The sequence below is a fragment of the Coloeus monedula genome (genome assembly GCF_965178545.1).
Source record: "Coloeus monedula genome assembly, chromosome: 6".
Lineage (NCBI taxonomy): Eukaryota > Metazoa > Chordata > Aves > Passeriformes > Corvidae > Coloeus > Coloeus monedula.
The window spans coordinates 44,812,476-44,839,412 of NC_138786.1; positions in this window are offsets into that span (position 1 = coordinate 44,812,476).

A 26,937-nucleotide genomic window follows, 5' to 3' on the forward strand; every position below is an offset into this window, starting at 1 on the left:
ATTCAGCATGAGAAACAGGCATGTGTTTTTACAAAGATTTCTTGTGATGCTATTAATTATCTCAAGAGGTGTATTACTCTCCATTAAGTAGACTGAAAACTTGTCTAAATTCCTCTTCAGCCTAAGAGATAAAGGTTGCAATAAGAACAAGAGAATAAGAATTGCTAATCCTTGATGCTGCATAGTGTTAATTGTGAGGAAATAGCCCAGGAAAGCAAGACTAAATGAAAAGCTAAGGGTCCAAGATTTTAAATGCTTTCATGATTCTGTCTTACTAGCCTGCCTACCTCTTGGGCAGTGTCATTAGCTGCTTTCCAAACACTCAGTGTCACAGAGAATAAAATTTCACTTCCCACTCTCATATTTGAGTAGTTGATTTATTGGCTAAATGACAACACTCCTGTTCTATAAAATGTATATAATCACAAGAATTGCCCACTGTCAGGACCAGATCATGAGCACTTCATGTACATGGAGAAAAATTGAAACTCCTAGAAAAAAATAAATGAGAATTGTATCTGTCTGGCTCTTTCCTGAAGACTGGAATTTTATGGTACTCTTGCTTGGTACTGAGGCTTGGGTTTTTACATGTGAAGTTGCAAGACTTACGCTGTAAGAAATTAGTAAGTTTATATTTTTTTATTCAATCTTATAAAGATATATTTGTTTATAATAAAGCTATAATGTATCTCTTTTTGTGGTGGAAATGGTTTAAAAAGTTAATCTGCTGTAGTAATGATTTTCTTCTTTTATATCTCTCAGTTTCAGCAATGGAAATAGTCAGCCTGTTGATTAATCACTGGTTTTAATTCCCTATTTTGGTGCACTTGCATGTAACTCCACTGCTTGCATCACACACACTATGCAGGAATATTTAATTGCTTTAAAATAAGGTCATTGATGGAAGTTAAACAGATGTGCTTTCCATCTGCTCACATAAGCAGGCATATGAGTGCTTTGGTTTTAGATAAATACTGTTTTGAAAATCTAATAAATCTAGTTTCACCATCATACTAGACCTTTTAGTCTTAATGGTGATAATTCTGCTGGCGTGCTTGCTAATTGGAGATGAGAAGGCTGAGATTCTGAAAATGCTGGGCTAAATTGCATACAGACACATGAAAAACCACACACATGTTCTTTGTTTCAGTGGTGCTTCATGTCATCACTCCTAGTGTCAGCAGGAAACTTATAAATTATCCGTTTAATAAATGTACAGCGCAGGAGGGTACAAAATAATATTTGGTTAAAATGAGAGGCTATTGGTTTTTCAAAAAGGATTTCCAAATAGTCTATCAAAAATATGTGTGTGTTACAGTGAAAACCTCAGATGTGCATTCCTCCTTGGTGTTGAAATATTAGGATCGCACAAGATGGATCATCATTGGAAACAATTCTGTGATTACTACGAAAGTACTCTTTAATGAATTTCTGATTTTTTGGGGTTTGTTTTGTATTTGCCTTCATGTTTCATGCCATTGGCTCCTGATGCTCTATTTCTTTCTTACGTTTGTGTGTCTTCAGTAGTATTCAAGTTGTAACAGGTTAGCAGCTACTGAATAACTGAATGTAAAATCATCAAAACATATTCTTCTTAGCAATGACATGTCTCTTCTTTTAGGGATTCCTGTATTAGAGACTAATCTGAGGCAGAAATAGCCAGATCTCCATGAAACCATAATTATGTGGATAAAATATAACAGCCAGGCAGAGCTCAACAGGTATTGTCCCTGTATATGTTGGGGCTGAATTTGTCCTTGACAATTCTACTAACAAGTAAGTGAGGAAAGGATGGTTAGGCCACAAGCAGGGATTGATAAATCCTGTTACGAGTTATGTGTTTACCCTTTGGAAACATTGAAAACATCTGAATATGGTGTCCTGTAGGTGTTAAGTTCAATTGTCCAAACATTACAGTAGGAAAGAAAATCACCAAATTTTAGACCTTTTGGAAAATTGAATACAACTGCTAATCCAGCACTGTGAAGTCCAACACTAAACCTGTAGTGCTCAAGGAGATGATTTAATGGTGGATTCAGGGACTATTCAGAACTGTACTGCTCACATAATTTTCTACTCTCCTTGCTATTCACCCCCCAACTCAGTTGTCTGGAGTGTTTCTGCCTGCCCTCTGATGCCACTAAAGTCTGAATACTGAGTGTGTTCTTTTTGGACTTGAATCTCTGTGCTACCAGTGTGAATGAAGGTAGGGTCACTGATCTCAGTGCAAGACCACACAAAAGTAGTAGGAATGCATGGAATCAATCATGCTGGGTGAATGTCCTACTGAGAATGTAGCAGGACTGCTACCTTCAAAAGTACTGCAAAGTTCACCTTTTGTAGAAGCAGTTTGGTTGATATGTCACGTTTGTAGGTTCTGACAATACAAAAGAAGGGTGATCACAAAAATAAAATCTACATCTGTACATGCCTGTATCTTTAGGTGTTTGTTTAAAATCTAAGTGTGATTTAGGAACTGGGTTTGAAACAAAAATGTTCTGTCCCTAAACATATGATGTCGATTGTCTGAATTGTACTGAGATGAATCTTCCATTGCTTTGACTGACCACTCTAATAATTACCCAAGGAGCTGATTTTACTGTATCTCTATCCCAGGATTAAGATATATATTTATTTTGCCTCTTTGCACCATAAATCTGGAATGTGTCCATGGTGAATCTCTGAGACTGCTCTGAGTGTAATTGAAATAGTTTTATGAGTGCCAAAATAATTTCATTTCCATTGTTAAAACTCTGATAGAGTCAGATTTCAGAACCCAAGTTATTCAACTTTGACCATTTAAGGACGTAACCTAGATGTAGAGGAGAAGTGCGAAGAAAATCCAGTAAGAGAGAAAACATTCTCAGAGAAAATATTAGGAGTCACCTGTAACTGCTGAAAATGGCTCATTTTTGTAAGAAGGTAAGATGTTGACATTTTTGTTTTTCCAAATCTTCAGTGGTTCTCAAGTGTCCCTAAACTACTCTTATCCTTTCTTATTCCAGTGGTAACTAACTGTGGGAGCAGCAATATTTTAGGGTGTTTTATTTGTTAACAATTTTCTGAATTAAGATTTTTTTACCTTTCAGGAGTCATGGATGTATTGGGAACTTAATACCATCTTATTCATTAGTGTGACTAGAGGAAAAAGGAACAGAATCTGAATCTCTCCAAACACATCACTGGAAGATTTCAAAGGTCGTGGTGAATGAACGCATGGAAATGCCCTCATCACCTATATTCTGGTGCATGTGTAGTCTAAATTCTCCCACTTGAAAACTCACAAGCATGAGGTGTGTGAACAGGGCAGAGACTCAGCACAAGGCCCTCCAAGAGGATGGAAACTTTTCTTTAGAACCTGGTCCTTTGGAAATTTCAGGTTGCTAAAATATGGTCTTGCTGAGAATGAGAGCTTCAGTTTGTCCAAGACTTATTAACTAATGACAAGTTTTTGTAAGGTCCATAAAGACCATCTCACTGATTGCAAAATAAATCCCTCAGCTTCCCTTCCAAACTTCAAAGCAGGAAGGCAATACATTACAATCACAATAATATCTTAATAAAAATAAATATTTTCCTGTGGATATATTCTAAGAAACAGGCTTTGGTTAACTTTTAATTTGTTACACAGAGCTAATGGTGGTCAGCCTGGCAGATACCTGGCATTCAAACTTAGTTTCAGGCCATGTAAGTGGCATGACAATGTACCTTCTAAGGCTGCCAGACAATTTTCATTATAATGACAGCAGAAGTCTCAACTTGGCTGATAATGTATCCAGTTTATACAGTGCAGCCTGCTCTTTCAGGAAAGAAAAGTAGATGTCCATTTGTTTACAGAAGGGCTGTGAGTCATTTTCCCCTCTCAGGCCTTATTCCATGAGAACAGCTGGAGTTTTGCCTGAATAAGGATTGCATTATTAAGTTGACAGCATGGGAATAGGAGGTGGTCTTTATCAGTGGATGCTCTAGATTTGTGGAATCACAATCCAGTCATTTAAGTGATCTGTCAATGTGAAAATCTGTGCTAAGTATTTTTTGAGTTAAAAATTTAATTAAAAGATTAAGGAGCCATGTCTTCTCAGGTGAGTTTTTAGGAAGGATGTTGTTACTGAATCCATGCATAGTGCTGGAGATAAGATGTAGTCGTAGTTTTCTCTAGCCAGGAAGGATCATTCTGTCTAGCCTTGTGGATATTGTGGGCCAATTAGACTCTCATGGGTTTTCTAGTATTGAATTTAGCACCTTGTGCTGGACTGAAGTTTATTAACTCAAAAAAAGGTTCCTGAAAAATTGGCAATCTGCTACTTCTTGTTTTGTCTTTCTGAGTTAGACTGAAAGAATCCTATGGTAAAAGGTACCACCTTCCTATAGGAATCTCTCTGAAATAATCAAATTACTCTTATTACTCTAATGATAACATCTTTAATATGTTTAGATTCTTTTTAAAATTCTACTAAACTGCTCTTTTCCCCAGTGTAATACTCTCTTTTATAGTGCTTCTCTGTCCTTACTTTCTCAGGAAAATATGTCTTCAGCTTTTTTTTTCCAAATTATTGTCTAACAGAGGACAAGTATTGTTGCATTAAAAAGGAAATATAGACTCCACCTATGTTTAGAGAAAGAAAGACCCAATATTTCAAAAATGTTTATGTTTGTATTGCACTTAGTGATTCACTGGGGGAGAAAAATCACTGAAGTCTGTCCATCTTAAAGGGCAGCTGGAACTGCAGTGTGCATTTCTTCTGTGAAACAGCAAAATGTTGGCCAAAGTATTTTGAGTGCCTTGCACTTGAAGATACTGAGAGTGATTTACCAATACTATCGAGTAGGACTTGTAGCACTGTGTTGACAAAGATAGTGTCCTCATTCTGCAGAGGAGAAAAGAGTCACGCTAACTGACATTAGGGAATTAACATGAGTCTAAGGAAAAACTGAACCCAGAAGCCCAAAAGCTCAGTTTCTTAGGTTCTATGGTTGATGCCCAGAAAGAATTAGCTGGTCATGGGTTTAAAAAACATTACTTGACATTTTTCTTGGAAAAGTCATAGAATAATTTAGTGTTGAAAAAAACCTTAAGATCATTGGATCCAACTGCAAACTTAGAAAACGTTGCTTTGTGTTAAATATAGAAGTATTATACCAATTGTAAGATCTCATATAAGTGAAAAGAGGTGCAAAAGTGCTACAATTGTGTTCAGTGTAATTTCAAGTTTAAGTCCTATTACTTTTCTTAGCTCAAGTGTGTTCTTGGATGTAGGTGTAATTGATCATTAATGCAAGACACACTGCTGTTAGGCAGAAAGGTAATTCATCTCGTGTTAGCTTCTTTATTTCAAAGACATAAAATACTCCAAGTAAGATGAAAATGAAGCATTTAAAAATCCCACACTGTGAATCACTGATAGCTGCCATACTTTCTCCATTTCCAAGCTTGAAGGATATGATTTACTTTTAAAAGCATTCAAAGATTTCATGTGTGATGAAATAACCGCCTTATGCTTTGAAAGGAAATGTGGGGCAGCAGAAGTTCCATCATATCTGAAAAGTACTGAGGTGACAAGAGAGACCAGTAATTAGAATTTATGCACACAGCAGGGTGCCAAATAAGAGAGGAGTAGCATCTGATGAGAAAAATGGTGGTTTAAGAAAATATCCAGATTAACTGAATTGTTGATACAATGATATGTGTCAACAGAGCACATAGGTATAGTGCTCTGATCAGGTGCAGTAGGGATGTACATGTCACAGAGAATTTATACCAGGGCATACAAGCTCTTCTGCTGTAATCAAATAAATGCTCAAAAGGTTTGAGTTAGGTGTATTTTAAAAATAGATTCTTCAGTAGGATTCCCCAAAGGATTCTGTATGCTGATAAATCCATGCAAGGTACATAGTCACATTTATTATTTGCCTTTTGGAGGCAAAGAAATGGAAATACAGCGTAAAATTATAAATCCCAAATTTCAAGAGAAGTTCTGAGGAAGAATTTAATTTCTTATCCTACATGTCTTCTAATATGTATTAGAGGAGTGGAATTATTTCTTTTCCCCAAGAAGCAGTAATTGAACCATTCTAAATATAAACAGAACTAAAAAAGAACGTATAAATTGATTCTCAAAGGATTAATCTGCTGTCAGAATTTAAATCCTGCTTGATGTTGTTACCTAGAGTTATCAGAGACTTCTATGATACAGTTTAGCACAAATTTAAATTAACTTAGACTGAGAAAGCAAAATATGAAATTAGAAGCTGGTAACTTTAAGCTGATTTCAAAAATATCAGGGCAGTGGTCTGTGTATATGAAGGTGAGAAAAGTCCTGTGGCTTTGAGTTCACCAGTTTTTCTTCTCTGCCTTTGTGAACAGGATTGACATCATGGTAGAATGAGGGATGCTTTGTTTCAGTGGGAGCCTTATTTTGGAGAGTTTTTTGAAGGTAAATTGATTCTGGAAATGATTAGGCTTCTGGCAAAGGCTCCCAGTGTCAGTCTCGCTACATAGCTCCTTCATATTCAAGCTGGGGTGAGACTGCTGAACTGCATTATCACAGTGCTTTAGTGAGCTACCAAGCTACTTATGTAGCATGGATCCAAACAAAAGAGCAAATGGCACATGGAACTCTTTCGTGGCTCTTTCATGATGCCAGTTTTCCTATTGAAAAAAATAGTTGCAATTGAACCAAGTTTTTCATACAAACCCAACAATTTCTGAGAACTAATGAGTACTGTGGGGTCTTTTTTATGCAGGAAATGTAAAAGTGGAAACTTTAATGCACCAGGTATGATTTTAATTAAAAAGTAGTTGTCATTTTTTTTCAGTGGAAAAATCAGCTTTCATTTCTTAGCTTTAAAGACTTAAAGACCTTAAGTAAAACAACAAAATGCTCAAATAAATCCCTCCTATACATATAAATGTCAAAATGAAATTAAATGTTTAATTAAGTTTTATCAAGCATTAACAAATTCTTTGACACTTCCCTTCTCATGAATTTTTGTATTCTTAATTTAACAGTCTATATGGTATGAAAAGAATACTAGTGCTGCCCTTCTGGAAGTGCTGGTGAGCTTAGAGAAAGGGAATCTGGATTTGAGGGTTATGAATTCAGCTCATTTTGAAACTTGTGCAGTTTTGAAAAAATCACCTTCATTTCTTTTCTTTAGCTGTCCAAACACAAAAGGGAAATAAATGCTTTCCTTCCTCAAGGAAATGCTGAATCTCGGATGGAAACTACCAGAGAAGGACAAAGCACTGTGTAATATTAGCTTTGTTAATCCTGGTCAGCCCATTTGTTTCTCAGAAAAACTGCAACAGAACTGAATTGCCCCTGTTCTGCTATTTGTATTTCCTCAGTGTTCTCCATTCTGTCTCCAAACTGAACAATTTCAGCTGTTGCTAAAGGGTTTAAAACTCTTGATTTGTGGCAATAACTTCCACAAAGATGCATTATGGGCACTGAAGTGATTATCTTGAATGGGCAGAAAAAGGCAACCTAACTGGCAATTGCATTCCAGTGTCTGCCTCTCAGCATTGCACCTGCTTTACTGACTTACTACTCCATCCCAGAGAGCTTTATTCATTAGTAAGGGCCATTCAGGCATTTAATGGAGCTCTTTACATTGAAACAGCTTTATTTGCTCCTATCTATCTTCTAGGCTTCTTCTGCTGAGGAAAAGTCCTTTAAAAGGATGTTGTTTTGCTATGACTGTTCAATGAGATCCTCCTTGCTCTCCTGGGTAGCTTTGCTGCCCCTTACTTGCAGGTGAAAAAGGTACCCAATAAAACAAAATTACAGCCTGTTTTGTTACTATTTTTTAAATCTCCAGGCAAAATATTAAGAGAATTCAGGTAGTTGTTGAATATACTAAAATGGTGTTGTAAAGCTTTCTTTTATAACATATAGAGTGGCTCAGAGGATTTTAACAGTATGTACATTTTTTTAATTCATATGATTCCTAGGGGTTTGGAACTTGTACTAGATTATATGTACAGGCACACTCTAATACTACAAGTAACCAATTATTTTGCTTTTAATAGAATTTTAAAACTCAGAAATACAGCCCCTGAGTATGGGGAATAAGATGCTTAGAAAATCCTAGGAAGTAAATGAATTTAGAATTAAATCCAAGTCACAGTGCAAATAACGCATGGGTAAGAACAATGACAATAATATATTAAAATGAAAAATTAGCCATTTCATTGGAAAAAAAGGCAAAATTGAAACATTAATTATTGAAGATCCACATATAACTTCACCTCCTTACAGACTTCTGTATGGACAGCATGATTAAGCTATGAGCTTAGTCCTGTTGTGGGAAAAAGGGCATGTGAGAAAGTAGGAGCATTCTTGCTCAACGCTTTCTACCTCAAATGCCCAATTGAGCAACTAAAGAATAGGCTTAACTTCTCTGGACCTAGAGATTTCAGTTCATCTCCAGTGGAAAAGTCCTGTCAAGTCAAATCTTTTTATTGTTCAAGGCTATGAAAGATTTTATGCTGAATTTTAGCTTTTGGAGTTTAGTTCAAACTATATAAGTAATGGTCCATGTTTATTTTTCACTGGTAGCTTCTGAATATCACCCAAGTCTGAATCCTGGCTGCACCAAATTTCCTTTTCCTGCTGTGATGCACAGAATTCTTTTGGGCTTCCAAATTATCGGTTTTAGACTTGGAAGCCTTAGTCCTGATCCTTTTTAAGTTGGCTTAATCCTATTGTCAGAATGGTCTTAATTTAAGTTGGAGGAAACATCCTATTAAATATGCAAAAGTAAATTTCCTCTGTGTTTAGTTCATTTTAGGCTTCAGTCTTTTTTCTTTAAAAGATTACTGTTTGTCAAACCATTTTCAATAGTGGGTCCATTTCTATAGGGGTAAGGGTAGGATATACTTTCTGTCTGAGTATTCCAGTCAAGGAAGTTTAGAACTTGACCAGCATGCTCCAGTTCCCTTTTTTTTGTTGCATTCTTTGCCATTGTTCAAAGTATTAGTGTGTGCTCTAACTAGAAGTAAGGCATCCTCATGGATGATGAAAACTCTGAAAACATTTATGGATGTGTAATTACTGTGCAATAAATACTGTTTCACTATATGCCATTTCTGTGTGGTGTTAATACACATAACTCAAAAAGTATTTATTTTTTAACATTTTTATTTTCTTGCACTTCACTTCTTGAATGAGGAATAATTTAAAAAATTTAAAAATATGTGCCAAAGTGAAAAGACAGGCCAGTAATTGTTGGTTAACTTTTGTGTCACTATCCTAGTTTTCCAACTAGTCTGAAATTAAATTTATATTTAAGACACCAAACAAATGATGCAGTATAAAGATAGGCCAATTTTGTTTTCTTAATATAATGTTACGATGTCTGTGATGTTACTCAGGGGGTAAATTTACTGGAGAAAGCAAGATCCTTCTCTGGGATAAATCAGTCTGCCACCTCTTGTAGCAAATAAAAGCAGATTTTGCTATATCATCATTGATAGAAATAACCAAGGAAATAGTAGAGAGGGAAAAAAAGATCTCTCTTTTTATGTGATATCAAGTCTTTAAAAAGGTACCTCAAGCCCATTACATGCTTGAAATGGCTGAAAAAGAAACTGGTCAGCTTTTACTTGTCTCAGATGTGAGTTATGGCAGTCAAATTCTGGTTAAATCCTTATTCAAAAGTCAGTGGGAACCTGTACTGTTTCTCTCCATTTAAACTAATTGATTTTCACATTTGTATCTAATTGCAAGCCATAAACCCCATCAATAATATAGAAATATTATTCTATAATTCTGCGGCCAGTTTTGGCTTTGAAGAAACAAATGGGATTTTCTACTCACTGAATAGATTCAAAGGCAATTATTTTCCCATTCTGCTTCCTGTAGTCACTTATCCCTACTGACTGCTAAAAACTCAAGAGTGCCACAATGTTTACTAGTACTGTTTAAGTCAACCTATAATAAACATAGGCTTGAACTTACACTCTGAAGCTTAGGAGACCAGATCATCCGGGGGAAATCTGAAAGCTTAATTTAATTCTGTAGCTTCGACTTGTCCTAAATTCATAACAAGAGGTAGGCTATGTTTCTGACTGTGATTCATGTTTTGCCAGATGGGTACAAGCCGTCATTTGCCAAAAGCACAGCATGTTTCATCATGAAATACAGGCCACAGTAGCATGTCAAAATGCTTCTGACTGAAAAATAGACAGGGCTGTGTCTGAGATTTATGCTACCTTTCCACTTTGCATTGTCTGTTTAGATCAATGTAAGTGCTGCAAGAGATCAAATGGATCATTTCCATTTGAATATTAGGAAAGAAATATTTAGATTAACACCAAGAGATTATTCTGTTTATTGGCATGTATTGGCATCTCCAAGTAGAAATCTGCGCACACTGACAGGCCAGGAGAGGGATTTCCCTACATTGTGTTTGGCTGGTGCTGCTTGTTCAACAGCATACAGAAGCTGTTGCTTTCTAGGGTTGTCAATCCACAGAACTAAATCATTCACAGATAAAAAGATTTAAAGAGGTATTTTAGGCATCATCTTTATAGTGGCCCAGAGAATGGAACATATTGTTGTCCAGTGTATTGTTACAGAACTGTGCAAAATAATTTAGACAACAAACTTGGCTCAGATTTGTACCTTCCTGTAAGTTCTAGTCATTCTATGCTGCTTGTTCAGCAGCTGCTTTCCTTCATTACTGGATTTTGGCAAAGAAATTACATCAAGTTCATCTATAGTAATACACACTTAGCAACAAACAAACCAAACCCAATCTCTTTGCATTTCTCTTTGTGAGTCAAAATCAGAACATAAAGAAGTCTGTTCTGTGAACCAATGAGGCTGGTCAGTAACTTAGAAGATGAGTTGGATCTGTCTGTATTCAGTCTTTCCCTAGTGGAGCTTTGCATGAAAACATTTGCTATTTCATTTCACATAATTTACATTGATGCCAACAGTTGTTCCATATTTTTTTGTCTCTGGAGCAGACTCATAAGGTGCTGCTTTCCTTCAATGTCATTATTAGGAAAAAAAGTAATGTGGGAAATGAAGTAGAACTTCAGCACTCGAATTCTGGATGTTGCACTTTTGAAGTTTTCTTCGAAGAGCAATATAAGGTTGGAAGATTTGTAGTAAGACTGAATCCAAACATGTAACTGCATTTCTTCCCTTGAAGTTCTTCCCTGATTCTACTTGGGCTCAGCTACCATAATGTATTTTACATTTTTTTAGGAAAAGCAAATAAGCAATCATTTTTGGAAGATAGAAGTGACAATAGAGATATTTTCACTGTGATTATGAAGAGTCATGAGATTCAAATTGACTGGAACACTGTACTTTGCATAGTCTCTCATATTAGAACAACTGCTATCCTAAATATTATCCTTTCTGCTTCTCTTTATGCTTCGTCAGCGAAATAAAATATAGTGTGAGCACCTATGAGAAATGCTTAGATTGGTTGTCCATGTCCAAGCAGAGGTTCCTAGCCCCTTCATTACTGCATTTTTATTCACTGTTATTTGTTTTCTGAATAGACAGCTAGAATTCTGTCCTCTGTAGCACAAGGCTTGGATTGCGGTAGAGCAGTTCCCTTGCCTCATAAGTTTTGGTCTCCAGCTGAAGATTATTCCATGGATTCCCAAATTGCATGGAGTAAGGGAATCAGGTTTAGGTTTCTTTGGAACTGGTTTACTAGCTGATCCTGTGTGGAAAGTGAACAGCACAAAAGTATCTTTTGTCAGGGAGAAGCAAAACTGGTGCAATGGTTTAAAGAGAGATTGCTCAACGGTACGTTGTCTAGAAGGTGCCTGGGAGACACAGCAGTTATGTCTATTGGATTTGACCTTGATTCCTTTTTATTTTTTGTAACACTAGTGACTATTATTGCCATGCAGCCATGATGGTGCTGAATTAAGCAAGCAGTGGTTTACTCCAGGGCCAACCAAGCTGCCAGTGCTTCTAGTTTAATATACATTCTTTGCTATATTCAGAGGAATGTGTAATGAAAATCACTGTATTAGTTACAAGCTGTCTACAGTGAAGAATGGGAAATACTGCGGTAGAGTGTCAGTTTACTGCAGAGAAGAGCTACAGCATGATGCATCAGAATAACAAATGCATTACAGATCCATTTTAATTTGTTTGTCTCATCTGTGCTTAATCTCTAGCATGGTAACGAAAAAGAGAGAGGAAGAGAAGAGCTAACTTTCTTTTCTTAAATATAAAAGTAAAAGGCTGTCCATGGCTTAGATGGGTGCACTCATCCCCGGGTTAAAATTTCTCTGGATGGATAGGTCCAAAGAACAGTGGAGTTATATCCAGCTGGGGGTCAGTCATCAGTGGTGCTCTCCAAGACTCAGTATTGGGGCCAGTCCTGTTTAGTATCTTTATCAATGATCTGGATGTGGGGATCGAGTGCAACCTCAGTCAGTCTTCAGGTAACACCAAGCTGGGTTGGAATGTTGAACTGCTGGAGGGTAGGAAGGCTCTGCAGAGGGATCTGGACAGGCTGAATCAGTGGGCCAAGACCAATGGTATGAGGCTCAACAAAGCAAAGTGTCAGGTCCTGCACTTGTGTCACAACAACCCTATACACTGCTCCAGGCTGGGGAAGAATGGTTGGAAACCTGTCCTGTGAAACAGGACCTGGGAGTGTTGGTCAACAGCCATCTGAACATGAGACTGTGTGTGCCCAGATGGCCAAAAAGGCCAAAGGCATCCTGGCCTCTATCAGCAATAGTGTGACCAGCAGGACTAGGGAAGAGATCATCCCCTTGTACTTGGCACTGGTGAGGCCACACCTTGAATTCTGTGTTCAGTTTTGGGGCCCTCACAAGGGGCTGGAGCATGTCCAGAGAAGGGCAATGAAGCTCGTGAAGTCTTTGTAGCATCAGTTTTATGAGTAGCAGCTGAGAGCTGGGGTTGTTTAGCCTAGAGAAGAGGAAGCTCAGGGGAGAGCTTATCACTCTCTCTGACTTTTTGAAAGGAAGTTGCAGTGACGTGGCATCAGCCTCTTGTCCCCAGTAATAAGTGGTGGGACAAGAGAAAATGGCTTCAAGTTGCACCAGGGGAAGTTAGATGGGATATTTGGAAAAATTCCTTTACTGGAAGGGTTGTCAAGCATTGGAATGGGCTGCCGAGGGAAGTGGCTGAGTTACCATTCTTTGAGATACTTAAAAGATGTGCAGATGTGCTGCTCAGGGAGATGGTTTAATGGTGGACTTGGCAGTCTTAGGTAAGTGATTTGACTTGGTGACCTAGAAGGCCTTTTCCAACCTAAACCAATTCTACAATTGAATGACTAAGGTAAAACAGAGGATGGAAAGGCAGCCAGCAACTCCCAGCTTAAGAAACAATGTTAGGGTGTGACTCCACGGAGGCCGGCTGGTGTGTGTTTGCTCTCCTGATCAAAATAGCTCCCATATAATCATCAGACTGGATATTCCTGCTGGTTTCCACTGCATTATTCTTCAGATAAAGTGGACTGGCTTGTGATCTTTTGTCATAAGAAAGGATTGGAAGTTCTGCCAGTGATTCCCTATAGCCATATAGGAGTGCTTTTAATTTGCTCCCTCTAGGGCAGAAAGAATGGGGTTTGTCCTGTTGATCTGTCTCCAAACTTTTAATCTTCTCTGCTCCAGAATTTGCTCAGGTGGCAGAGAGTGTTTGTTTGTCTAATGATGTCAGTAGAGTCATCTCCAGACTTGCAGTCTACCCACTCACTTCCCCTTACAGCTCTGCATCGCTGCACAAGTATCTTCCCTGCCAACCACCTATGGGGCAAGGGCATGAGTCCTGAGCTCTTTTTTGTAACACCTTCCATAGTTCAGTACTCAAGATAAACACCACACTGAATATACAGATTTTTTTTTCTTTTTTTGTGGATTCTGTAAGAAAGTGTGAGTCAAGCTGGAATTGTTTGAGACAACAGCAAATCATTGGGTGGGGATTATTTTCCCTTAGGAATAAAAATTACTTTAAAAGCGATAGAATTTTCTAGCATGTCAGAATTATAACTACTGCAACAAAAGGAGCCCCTAATTACCTCTAATCCATCCTATGTCTACCAAATGCAATTTGAATTTTAGGTGCTGATTTTGGCCATCTGTACTGTGGGCAGAACAAGATGAGCCTAGGGTTGTATATCGAGATGACTGAAAGGTGCAAAGTAAACAATATCAAAAATGAAAAAGAAGCCTGGAACTTTGAATAGGCTCCTGGGATCTGACTCATGCTTTCTGCTTGACAGTGGCCTTTTACATTAGTCTAAATATGTGATATGAATATTCATGAGCAATCCTGATGAAACATGCCACACAACTTTTCAGCTGTGCTTGTAGATTCTCCACCTGGTTCCTTAAAAATGCTGTTGGTATGCTGTTAAATTGTAGGTTATTTTATTCATTATGATGGATTGAAAGTAGTGTTTCAAGATAAAAAAAGCAAGAGATTTTTCTTTTCTTATGCACCTGTATTTGCCTTCCAGATATCATTCCTTTGAAGTCTTAGAGAATATCAGTGGAGATTTTTAAAAAAAGCTTGATTTTTAAGCACATGAAAAATTACTAATTCTTTGACAAGACTCAATGCAAGACTACTTATGATACATGGAAACATAGTGAGACTCTCTATTAATTGCTTTGGATTTCTACTGTACAGTGAGATGGAAAACAGCCATTCAGTCCTAATAGGAATATTATTTTTTTACCATGGAAAAGTAAACCTTGGTCTTTGTGTGCAGCTCATTGTGCTGTGCTTCCTTGGGTTCTCACTTGGTCTCACTTTCACAGTTCTTTTCATATCTATATTGCCAGAATGGCACTGTCCCCTAAACCACCTTATTATGGGGCTAGGTGCCTGTGCTGGATAAATGCTTTGTCAAGAGTTGATAGTGCCTCCTTTGGATCATATTGGTGATCATCACTGTGAGATGATCTTTCTTCAGTGTTTGATCCCAGAAAGAACAAGATCTGCTCCTTAGCTTCCACTCAGTTACAAAATCTCCTGTACTCCACTTTTGTTTTTGTAGCCTTTGTGTTTTGTTTTGCCTGGAATTCATGATTCCATATTAGGATTTCATAAAGAGCCTACTTTGAGTTAACTGAAGCTGCTAAACCACATCAAATGATTCAAAGATCACTCATTGTGAAGTACGTGATATGTATAATGTTTTTTTATTATCATGTATTCCTTGCAGGTACAGCACACAAAAATGTTTGGATATTTTCCAGTTTTCTGCAGTTACGGAGAATTTAAGCCCTCATGGAGCTGCTTCTTTCGTGCAGTTCACTCAAGCCCCTGGCAACATTTGCACTGCTCAGAATTACATCTGAACAGAGAATTTGATGTCTTCAAAGTTAAATATCTCAGTCCTTTGGCTTCATTTTTGTTACAAGTGAGACCTAAAGCTCCCACTACCTGTGTACTTTGTCAGCTGCAATTTCATCTTCCTTTCACAGAGACAGAAGACAGTCTTGTCAAGATCACTTATGCGATGTACCAAAGTGTTGACTAACCAAGCCTGGTACTCACCTAGATGCTGAAGCAGTTCCTTAGTTTCCACATCCAAATTTTAATCTTCTTTTAAATCTGGAGTAATTAAGGTACATTTGCTCTTCTGAGAAGTAGGACTCTAAACAGTTTCTAGGTTTAATTACAATTAAAAACAATACAAACAGATATTGCCAGCTGGCTATCTTCTATCAAATCTCAAGTTAAACCAAGTACTGTTTTTACTAACCAAAAAAGGGGGATTGGGAACAGAAGGAGAGAGAACAAAAAAATTATTCAGCTATTATTTTCTGTGAAAATATTACATTAAATTAAAAAATAATAATGTTCATTTTTTTAAGCTTCATCAAAGTACAGAAAATTGCCATGTAGTTATTTAAAGGATTAAAGTTAATGCAAGTGTGTAGGGTACAGGCCACACGAGAACCAACAATGCTATTTTTCAGAGCACTGTAGCTCCTGGACTGTTTTTGACCCACAAGTCAGCAGTGGAATTCAATCCAAAGGAATGAAAAATTTCATAGATAACATAGTAAGTATTTGGCCTATTTATGGCTGTCTGCTTTGGAAAAAAAATCATTATATTTGTGTCCAAAGCTTTAAAGTGTGAGTCTGTGCTAAAGAATGATGGCACCACCCTAAGAGATCTGCTCTTTGTGTTCAAATTCAGACTACCTGACTTCTGAGATGACTTATTAATGGGTTTTGTTGGTATTCACCAGGCATTAAAATGACATGATTAATTTATTGAGAGCAATTAAAAGGCAAAGGTGGGGGAGGGTAGTAGGAGAATGTGGTACCTTGTATTTAAGAAATGCAGTGTTAGTTGTCTGGACTTTATTTGGCAATTTTGTGGGGAAGACATGAAGCAAATCTGTGCTTAGACTTGGACTTTAAATCAGCTCAGTTACCAAGTTGCTCTGGCAGATACGGTCCATTCATATTTTAAAAATATTTAAATGGGTGTACTGGGATCCTAAAAATCAGCTACAGACATTTAGTCCCTAGAATAGAGACTCTGAAGTAGAGCTCATGGAAGAGATTATGGAAGAGAGTGAGCTCCACATACAGGGGAGTGGCAGTAACAGAGGAGCACAGATCAGGTCACAGAAATGAGTTGAAACAGGTGATGCAAATGTGGAGATCCTACAGAACCAAAATATCTGAAGGAAACTGATTTTGGAACTGATTTAACAGGTTCAACATAGAGCTTTCTGCTGATGTCCACTCCATTGCCTGTGATCCTTCAGACAATGGCAGAGCAACAGTGTCTCCTAACCGTGGGTTTTCAGTCATCACAAAACAGGTGAGAAAAAGAAGGCAATGTAGCAAATATTGTCAGGATTGGCATCCCATTAGAGAAAACAAGCAATCTAATAAACCTGCCAAAAAATTTAGTTTAAATCTACAGTACTGTTTTGGATTTGCTGGGATCCCAAAAGTCCATGTCTGTAAACAAGAAAGCATCACCTAGTCACTGGAAGACTAAGAATGGGAAAACCTATACAGACTAGTTAAAGGAGAAACACCTGAATTGTTACAAAACTGGATTATGAAGTCTCTGGGTATCCCCAGTTCCCCCTCATTTGACCATACCTGGATATCACCCTGCCTCTTTACCACCTGTGTATCTCTGGAATGACACATAGCAAAACTACTGTGGTTGGGTCCTGGCAGTTTTCTGGGGCTGCTGCTCTGCACTTCACTGTGGCAGGACATGGACTGTACTTACAGCAGACTCTTGCAGTCTCTGTGGAGAAACCATCATCCCACCCCTTCAGGGCAGTGGGGCTCCATCCTGGGTAAACTGAGACTCTCCTGATCATCCTCTGAAAGGGCTGTAGAGCTGAAGTAACCTCCTTTGTTCTGTTGGTTCAGTTTAGGGACTACATAAGGCATCAGGCAGCAGTCTGGCTGGAGATGCAGCCAGAGTCAGCTCAGAGTCCCAGCAATCAGGGAAGTCCATGATTAGGTGACAGGTCCAGGGTCAAGTTGTAGCAAATCAGGATCAGGCCCAGTGAGGAGGGGCTTGGACAGAGCTCAGTCATGGCAGGGACATGGGAATGGGCCAGGGAGGCAAGACAGGGACAGGACAGACCACTAACTGTCCCTCCTAAATACCACTTCTTACCTTCCAGGGCAGAGCTGTACTCACTGCTAGAATGTGCATTTTTTGTTCTGAATTTATTGGTTAAATACAATCATAATATGTGTCTCATACTTATCCCTTATCAAATGTTGAAAAGCTAAGGTGAATGCAGCCCACGTCTGATCGAGCAGCCATGACCTTGCAGTACATTAATGTGCTGTGTTTACACCATTAATTTAGCTTTAACTGCCTTGCATTTGATTTGCATTTCCAGATTGCTTCTTTGCTTTGTGCTTCTTTGGCTCTCACTGCAATTCTGTCATTGGACAAATGAAGTAAAGTGGTTAATGACATTTAAATTAATTAAAACAATCAATTAATTAAATTAATCAATTTAAATTAATTAAGTCAATTAGTAAAATTAATTCCAGGAACTCAGATTCTGCCACCTGCTTTAATTCTGTGTCCTTGGTCCCAGGGCACATTGTGCTGGACTGTTGGATAGGTACCCAGAGGAAGTCCCCTAAGGCAGAGGTGGGATGTGCTGATCACCAAATGCCTGTAGACGCTGTGATGTGCCCCAAGTGCCTTGTTAAGCGTATATTTCTCAACCCCATTCTCCAGTTACAGAAATCAACAAAGGGCTAAGGAGGCCCTGGTTTTACTTTTCTTAAATACTAAATGCTAAGACTACAGAGAGATCGTTATTGCATGTTGATTTGTTGAGTGTCTCCTGCTGTGTTGGTGTCATGGGGTCTGTTTAGATGAGTCCTCATTTGTTACCAAATTTCTGCTCAGGCTTTAAGTGATCCTTTTGGTGCCAGCACAGCTCTAAGGATGTTTAATGAGTTTGAATAATACACTGCACAAGTGCAAGGAAACTCCTAAGAGATGCCATACAGTGGCCTCTGAAGGTAAGGTGAATTGAAAACATTTTGGGATTGGACTGCTCCAGTTCTAAAAGAATTTAAAATATGAAAGTTTTCCTGATACTTCTGTTTAAACAGAGGTGAGGAATGTAACAAAAAGGCTGCTTGACATAAGAGGCTGTAAATTTGTACAGAAAATATTAAGAAGTGAAAGTCAGTTACATGCTGGAACTAGTCACTGAATTTGTTCAGAATAGAAGACATTTGTTTGAACATTTTGCAAAGTCCTATTAGTGTAACTTGTATGTACACCCTGAATATTGTCTTATTAAGAATTTTGTACACAGAGTAAGCTGTAATCTCAGTAGTTATGGTTCAGAGCAGATGGAAAAGAGATGTTGAAGGCAAGGGAAAGAGGTAAAAAAAGATAATGTTATTATCTACATCACTGGGTCAAGGAAGTTTTAAAAGGCTTTAAGTACAGATTGCAAATTTGCAGACTAAATATAGATCTAAGATGTACTTTCTGAAGCACACAGGACTAATATGTTCAAACATCTGGGTGTTCAAATATCCTGCCAATACGTTAACACCCTGGGGCATATAAAGTCTCTCCAATTCATCTCCAAGGCGATGGTTTGAAGAGAGGATGAATGAAGGCAGAACTTCATTATCCCTTTAGAGACTGCTATTTTATAATGATACAGCTGTAACTGATGATCACATGCAGAATATTTGAATCAAGAAGTAATCCCAGATCTTTTAAATCCTGGTCCAGAGTCCTGATCTTTTCTCATATAGGTATTTTTTCTTGTGTTTAGGTTCTTGTACTCTGCGTTAAAGTTATCATCTTATAAACCTGAGGGATTTCAAAGTACAATGTGAATATATTCCAACAAATTCTTGAAGCATATAGCACAAAACTACAGAATTAAGTGGTTACTTTTTTCCAAGAGATATACAGAGTTCACACAGCATAACAGACAAGCCTGGAAAACACCAAGGGTCTGAATAGAATACAGGAGCTGCCAAAAGCCACAGACAAAGTAAGCCAGAAAGGATGGTGCGTCCTGGAGAGGTCTGAGCCTGTAAGAGAAACAGCATAACTTCTGACACCTTTTGAGTAGAAATGAAGGGCACTGAAAGGAGGTGGATCTTGTCTCCCCTGAGATCTTTAGAGCAATTAGAGAAAGGGGATGATCAGGAGTTGTGTTTAAAGATAAAAGACAGTAAGGATGCCTAAGACTTTGAGTGTAGGATTAATTATCTGGATATTGATTCAGGTAACAAGTATGCAAAAGCTAATGTATGCTTGTAAAAATACTTCTAAGGGTTGCTGCCATAAAGAAACACATAAAAACTGATGTAATATGAGGCAATAGGGGATGCTGAATTACTGTACCCAGTATTTTTCAATTACCTTTAATACTCAGTTTTCACTCCTAAGCTGGTGAAATTCTCTTTCATTTGTGTGTAAGGACAGACCAAACACCTCAAGTTTTGTCAGTGTTATTTGATAAACACAGACTTAACTTCCGTGTTTGTACTGCAGTGATGCATATATTGGTTAAGTATACAGAGGGGAAGAAAACAGTAAATGATTTTGTTTTAATCCAGTCCCTGCAATTAAGTAAGATACAAACAAAGAGGAGCTAAGACATCTGGAAAGAGGTGAGGTAATGACAGGGCATGAGTCATGGTGTCTGAAGCAGCAGTGCAAAAAATTTTTGGTGAGAGCAGACTGGGGGCTGCCAAAGATGCCTTTTGGGAGCTGAGCCAATCAGCTCTGGGGAAGGAAAGTAGAAAAATACTTGGGAGTGACAGCCATGATGAAAACTATGGAGGTGGATAGTGAAGTCTCATGCTATGTCTAAAGTAAAAGTGGTATACAGACACTTTGGATCCCAACATCTTGTTTGAAGCAGAGGTAACACTTGATAAGTGGTATTGCTTCTACAGCTTTCTTGTTATAAAAAGGTTGTTCTCAAAACCTCTTTTGTGTAAAACTTGTCCTTCCAGGTGAGAGAGTTTATGCTTTTTGTCTTAACAGCTTTCTTGCTACTTTCATTCTCATTGTTCACTTTTACTATTACTGAACTCTGACTTGTGTAGCCACCATAACCTGCTCCATAGATGTGCTGTGGTGTTTTGATGCTTTCTATCAGTGAAATGCTTTTGCTCTGGAAGTGGACCATTTACCAGTAATGCCATCTTCTTCCTGCCATAACTCTCTTGCTTTCAAAAGGAAGCCAGCTTTGACACCATTATTATGTAGCATTTTCTTATGTTTTATCTGCATTCCAAATAATTTCTTCTTGCGGAGTATAATTTAGTCCTAGTTGATGAAAAATCACTGTATACATTTAGAATCACAAGGAATAAACCCTTGGGAAGCTGATTACTAACCAAAATACGCTTTGAATTGCAAGACCTAGTCACTGATAGAACTAGTTTTTGAGTAGGCGTGAAATGATGAGGCACTAACTACAACCACTCAAGTGGCTAAAGGAGTTCCTGCTCTTTTTGGTGCTCTTATGCAGCACTATGTTGTCCCTTCTTTGTGCCAGCACAGCTATTAGTGGGCTTACAGCACTGTGTTCTGGATTCAGTCCGTCTTTACCAAAAAAAGGAGAAAGGTTAATTTTAAGCTGAATTACTCCAAAACTCAGTTTGTGCTGTGGTTTCCAAGATAGCTCTATAAACAAAATTGAAGAGTAGGGAAGAATAGGAGCCCTTTTAGCTTTCCCCACCATCAAAGTTGCAGTTTAAGCATATCCTGACAAGGATAAGGTTCTATTGTGTAATTTATATGCCTTACTAAAGCTTTTGTAGTTTCAAATGTTGCATTGCCTTGAAGTACCTAATGGGCTATGACAGAAAATTGATTTCTGTGAAAACAGCATTGGCTGTTAAGTGTTCATACAACACTATCACATACTGCTTCTTCTATGAAATCCAACACAGAATATTTAAAATGAGATTGATGTTAGAAGAATAGCAGGAGAGATGATGCTTCTTCAAGAAAATTAACATACTGGTATGTGATGGTTATATAAAGTTATTTCAACTTAACCTATGCCTCACCTTACAAATATGGCACTGGACGCTGTCTTCCCATGCAGGAGAAAGGGATCACGACTGTACATCAAATCTTAAGCATTTCCCGAGAGAGAAATGAGGTCCTGGATTAAACAACAAACCCCATTCCCATACACAATAAAATACAGAGATGCAGCAGAGCTTCAGGGTCTTTAAGATCTTCCTCTAGCAAGTACCCTACTTTCATGTGAAGGATGTTGTGCAGAAAGAAATTAAAACAAAAGGTAGGTAGGCATGGGTCATTGGAGGGGTGGGGGAGTGGGGAATAAAGGATTGTGGTGTTCTCTAGACATAAATATCTGCTAATTTAGCTGTGCATGTTATTATGGGCTGTAGTAATAGCCACTGGCTGACCCCAGGTTTCTCATGTACCTAGAAGAGAATGTAGTGTGGGTCTTTCAGCAGATGTTGCGGTATCCCTGCATCATAGGACTCTGTCCTCTCATTCCTAATCTTCCTTTCTTGATCTTATCGCCTTTGAATTCAAAGGGTTGCATGACTGAGGCTGCTACCACATACAAACATGCATAAACAGAAATATGATCTGAAAACACTAGTCTAGTAGGGCTGGAAACTGTCTCCCTACCTCCAGCTTAGAATCATTAAGGTTGGTAAAAACTTCTAAGATTACCAAATCCAACCAGGGCCAAAAAGTCCAACTTGGCTTTACATCTTTTTTCAGTGGAGAGAGAGGTCAGAAAAGGTGTTAAGAGGAGAAAGTACATATATACAGGGCCAGATTCAAAGCTGGCACAGATCAAATTAATTTGTGTCAATTTACCTGAAGTTCAGGTAGACAGAAAGGTTATAGATGTCAGTGCAGAAGATGGTCAGGCACTATGGATTGAGGTTGCTTCCTCCCCCAACACCACATTTGTGTGTGGAATTAACAAGACACGTCAGGACAACTAAAGAAACATAATCTGTGACCTACTCCCTTTAACTGGTACTCTGGTGTGATGAGCTCATTAAGAGTAAATCTGCTAACACTTGTTTCATGTTGGCAGAAGTGTGTGGTGTATGCTCTCATCTCAACAGGAGATCAAGAGATGTCCAGCTCTGATACGACCTATTATTGCTAAATAGCACATTTGTGTAGTTACTTGTATTTCATGAAAATGCTTGATGCACATCAAAGGAAACCTTTTGAACCCAAAGCTCATTAATCGTTTTAGGTCATCAGATTTTCAGGCAGGCTTCTGTACAGTCCAGTTCTTAGCACTCTCCTGACAACAGTCTAATGATTATGGATGTTATTTGCACTTCTCTTTTGGGGCAAAGGCCCAAATCTTGATGCCTGTCTTTCTCCCTTGGCATTAACTAAATTTGCAGCAATTAGATCCCAATCTTTTGAAGCACTGAGAGCCCTTAACTCTGCTGATTATAGCAGACTTGGCATCCTGACCAGAAAGGCCACTATGCCAGTGGAAATAAGCAGAAGATCTTGGCATAAAACTGCTTCCATGTAGTCATTTTCCCAGATGTCTGTGTACAGCTTCTGCTCCTAAATGAAAACCATTTAATATGTTTCCTTTGACTCAGAAGCAGATTAACAATTATGTTTAAATTTCATTTGGGAATGAGTTACTTTCATCATAGGCATAGATTTATTTTTTCTATCAAAGTCTTAGTATAGAGAATTGGTCAGCTTCCGCTTGGGAATAGCTCAGGCCTTTTGTACCTGGACTTAAGTATGCCTGTGTTTCCTGCTTCAATGTATCCAGCCTCATCAATGCCCAGTGATTTCACCACCAAGCAGTAATCAAATGGTAACGAAGTTTAATGGAGTTACATATGAGCATTTGCATTAGGTTTATTTTTTGATGGCAGTTCTGTGATAGACACATTGGTGGCACAGACTATGGGAGAGATGGTCATAAAACCCTTTCTAGATAAGGAATTTCAGAGCCTTTACATGAAGAGTTACAAATCATAGGTGCACTGGCAGACTGGAACAAACAGCAAACCATTGCCATTCTTGCATATAACAAAGCTGTGTATGATGTAAGGAGGACTTTTATGTCCACAAAATGGCATGGCCGTAATCAGTGGGGTTCCACAGAAACCTTTATTACAGCTTAGACAAAAAAAGTGTGGTAACTGATCTTTGGTTATTCATCTTGTCCCTCCTCATGAGATCCATCTAGTGCTCTTAAATGTGGAGTGGGTTTACCCTTTCCTGCCCTGTTCTGTCACTTGACCAAAAGGTTGTAGTCAGAGAGAAAGTCTACTTGGGAAAATTAAAAATACTTAGAATTTTAAAAATACAGTCAGCTAATGACTAGCATTTATGGTGAGAAAGGACACAGAATTTAGGCAGTAGGAGAGGCTTTCTGTTTGGAAGAATAATGGAAAGCAAAGGACTGGAAAAATGACTGGGAAATCTGGAAACATTGGACTGGAAACATTAGTTAGTTCTGCTTTGAATTAGATATCTTTTTGGGGTCCCTTTCAGACCTATTTTCTATCATTATTGTAATTTCATCCACTACATGACACAGCTCAGGAGATTTCAGCAAGTCCAAAACTGCTGGAAGAATGAGAGGAATCAGCCTCTCAGAGAAGTCACTGCATTGACATTTCTGTCCCTAAGACCAAGCACACAGTCATATCGAGTAATGACCCATATAATTTGTGGCTGCATTTGTTGCTGGGTATGCTGTCAGGGCTGCCTCTTGAGCAAGCCAGAACAAATTCCCAGGGCACACCACTCCAGGGTGCACTTGGATGTTGTTCACATAAGCTCCAGTCTCTGCAGCTTCCATCTAATCCATCTGCTCTCACAGAGGTATTACATGGCTGATTGCCAGCAGGCCAGATGACACTGAATACTTTCCTAGAAGAATCAGCATCAGCTTCTGCAATGATAGGAGGAGTTTCTAAGCACTCTGAGCACAGGCCAGGTTTTAGCAGCCTCTAAGACAGTAGAGATGTAAAATGTCAGACCTGGGAAGTTCTCTGGGACAGATCAGGTGAGACAGCCTCAGGTTTACCATGTATTGGTGCTAAGTCAATTTGCCTACATTCACATTTTCTATATGTTAAAGAACACTTACCTATATTCGGAAGAGATCCCTCATAGTGACTTGGAGATTATTCAGTCAATATTTGATCCAATATTTGTTAACCAAAACAGACTGACTTTCACTGACCTCCTCAAATGTTCTCCAGCAAAACCTGGAAATTCTTTCAGTTGCTGTTTCTGAAGTAAAAATTGAGTTGGGTCAAAGAGCTTTGTGTTTTTACCTAAAATGACAAGAAAAAGAAAATACCTTTTCTATCTTTGCAGTTCAGCTTGTTATATCTGACACCTGGTGGAGGACCTTATGTCAGTCTGCTTTGGCAAGTTTCAAGTTCAATAAACACATCCTTAACACACCATTTGGGCTAGACTAGATAGAGATATAGTTAACACTCTCTTTTCCATACACGGCATACAGTATAATTTCCAAAGACACGTTTAAAGTCCTAAAGACCATTGATACAGCCTTTTGTTTAGACATTAAAATTGTGCCTGAAGGGAGAGGATAATTGTTCTATCTGAAACTGCAAATGTCATGAAATAAAGGGATAACTTAGTGGAAATGTAACTAAATGTATGAACACCAGAGAATTACAAATAAAGCTCCCAGTATTTAGAATAGACCAAAACAATGATAACAATTCTTAAAACACCCCTATCCTTAACATTTATATCTGGTTATGAATATGTTAATCACTCTCTTAATTAGAGTTCTACTTGATAGATTTTTCAGTCCTTATGCCTTTTGAAATAATCAATTACATTTGTTTTCATTCTTTCAGCTACTGGAGAAAGAAAACTGTTTTGAAAAATTTTTAATGCTGTGCATGGCAAAAACGGACAAAGAATTGAGAGATAAGATCAAATGTTCCCTGGACTTAACCTATGAAAACTAACAGGAACTATTGATGACTGTGTGTGTGGTATTGAAAACATGATCCAAGGGAGCAGTGTCAGTGTGACAGACAGAGTAATGATCAAACAAAAAAGAGCCTTTCTTCTACTTCTTTTTCAAAGTGGACCTGCCAGGTCTCAGACTGTTCACCTGCACCCGCAGTCTCCTGTGGAATCCCAGATCAGGGCTGGAGACGAGTAGCTCCTGGGCATGCTTTGTGCCCTGGTAGGCTGTTAGCTCTTATCAGCTTGGCTTCTTCTTGTGTATCCCCTCTTCATTATGTCCCCTATTGTGATCCAGAGAGCCTGGGTAACATGAAACAGACATTGATTTTGCAGGACTCAGTCTTGTTACAGATGGGTAGAGACACACCATCCAGTTTTGAAAGCATTATAACCCTCTAGTAGATTCTGTTTCTATTGAGATTGGGTCTGTGATACCACAGGAGGCAGGGTTACTGTGATTGGTTCTCTTTCTGCTGACTACTAATGGGAACAGTCAAGGGTCAAGTGTGCCAAGGCAGCACAATGAACAATGCGCTAACAGCGATTGCGGTCATTCATTGAGCACTGCAGACCACAGATGCCAACCTCCACTATTCAAGCTAAAAAAGTTTTGTGTCGGATTTGTCAGCATGTTATCAGTCCTGGCAAGTCATCTGTGTGACATAATTACATACACTGAATTTGCAGTAATTATTTTTCATCTTTTTCAGCCCAGTCACCACAGGCCTGCAAACCCCTTACCTTGAAGTGACAGTATCTAATCAACTTTCTGAAGCCCTGCTCTTCATGCTGACTTGTGACTCTTACATGGTAAGAGTGAGGCTACTGAACCTATGATTTCTAAAGATCTAATAGAGGCAAGTTCTGCAGAGATAGGGTATTTTATCAGATCAGTGATAAAGTTGGTAAAAGCAGAGAAGCTTTCTGAGTTCCCAGTCCCTTCCTTAGATAGTTAAAAATGTATCTTCTTCACCCAGGAAGCACTCCCTTCTTTTCCTGGCAAGTGCTCTTAACAAGTTACCTAAACTCCTTCTTTGTTGTAGAGTTTTCCCTTTATTTTTTGGTGGCGGTATCATTGTCTGCCACTGACAGCCTCTTTTCAACTGACATTCCAATGACTTTCAGCCATCTGTGCCAGACCTTTTTGCTTTGGACTGAGTTTGTACTTGAATTTTTACATTTACATACATACATGTGAAAAAAGCACAGTTTATATTTTCCTTTTCTCTGACTTAAAAATTGCAAATGATAAAATTCACTTAGACACAAGACAGTTTTTCCAAAGAAAATGGTAGACCTCTGGGCTTGTTCCACCTCTGCCCAAAATAGCACTATAGGAAAATCAAAAGCACATGTACTTTAAAAAGCCATCCACACTTAAAAGTTTATCAATGGCTCTTTCGAATATCTTTGGTCTTCCCTTCTTTTTCCAAATTGTTACCATAGAACAATCAAATGTGT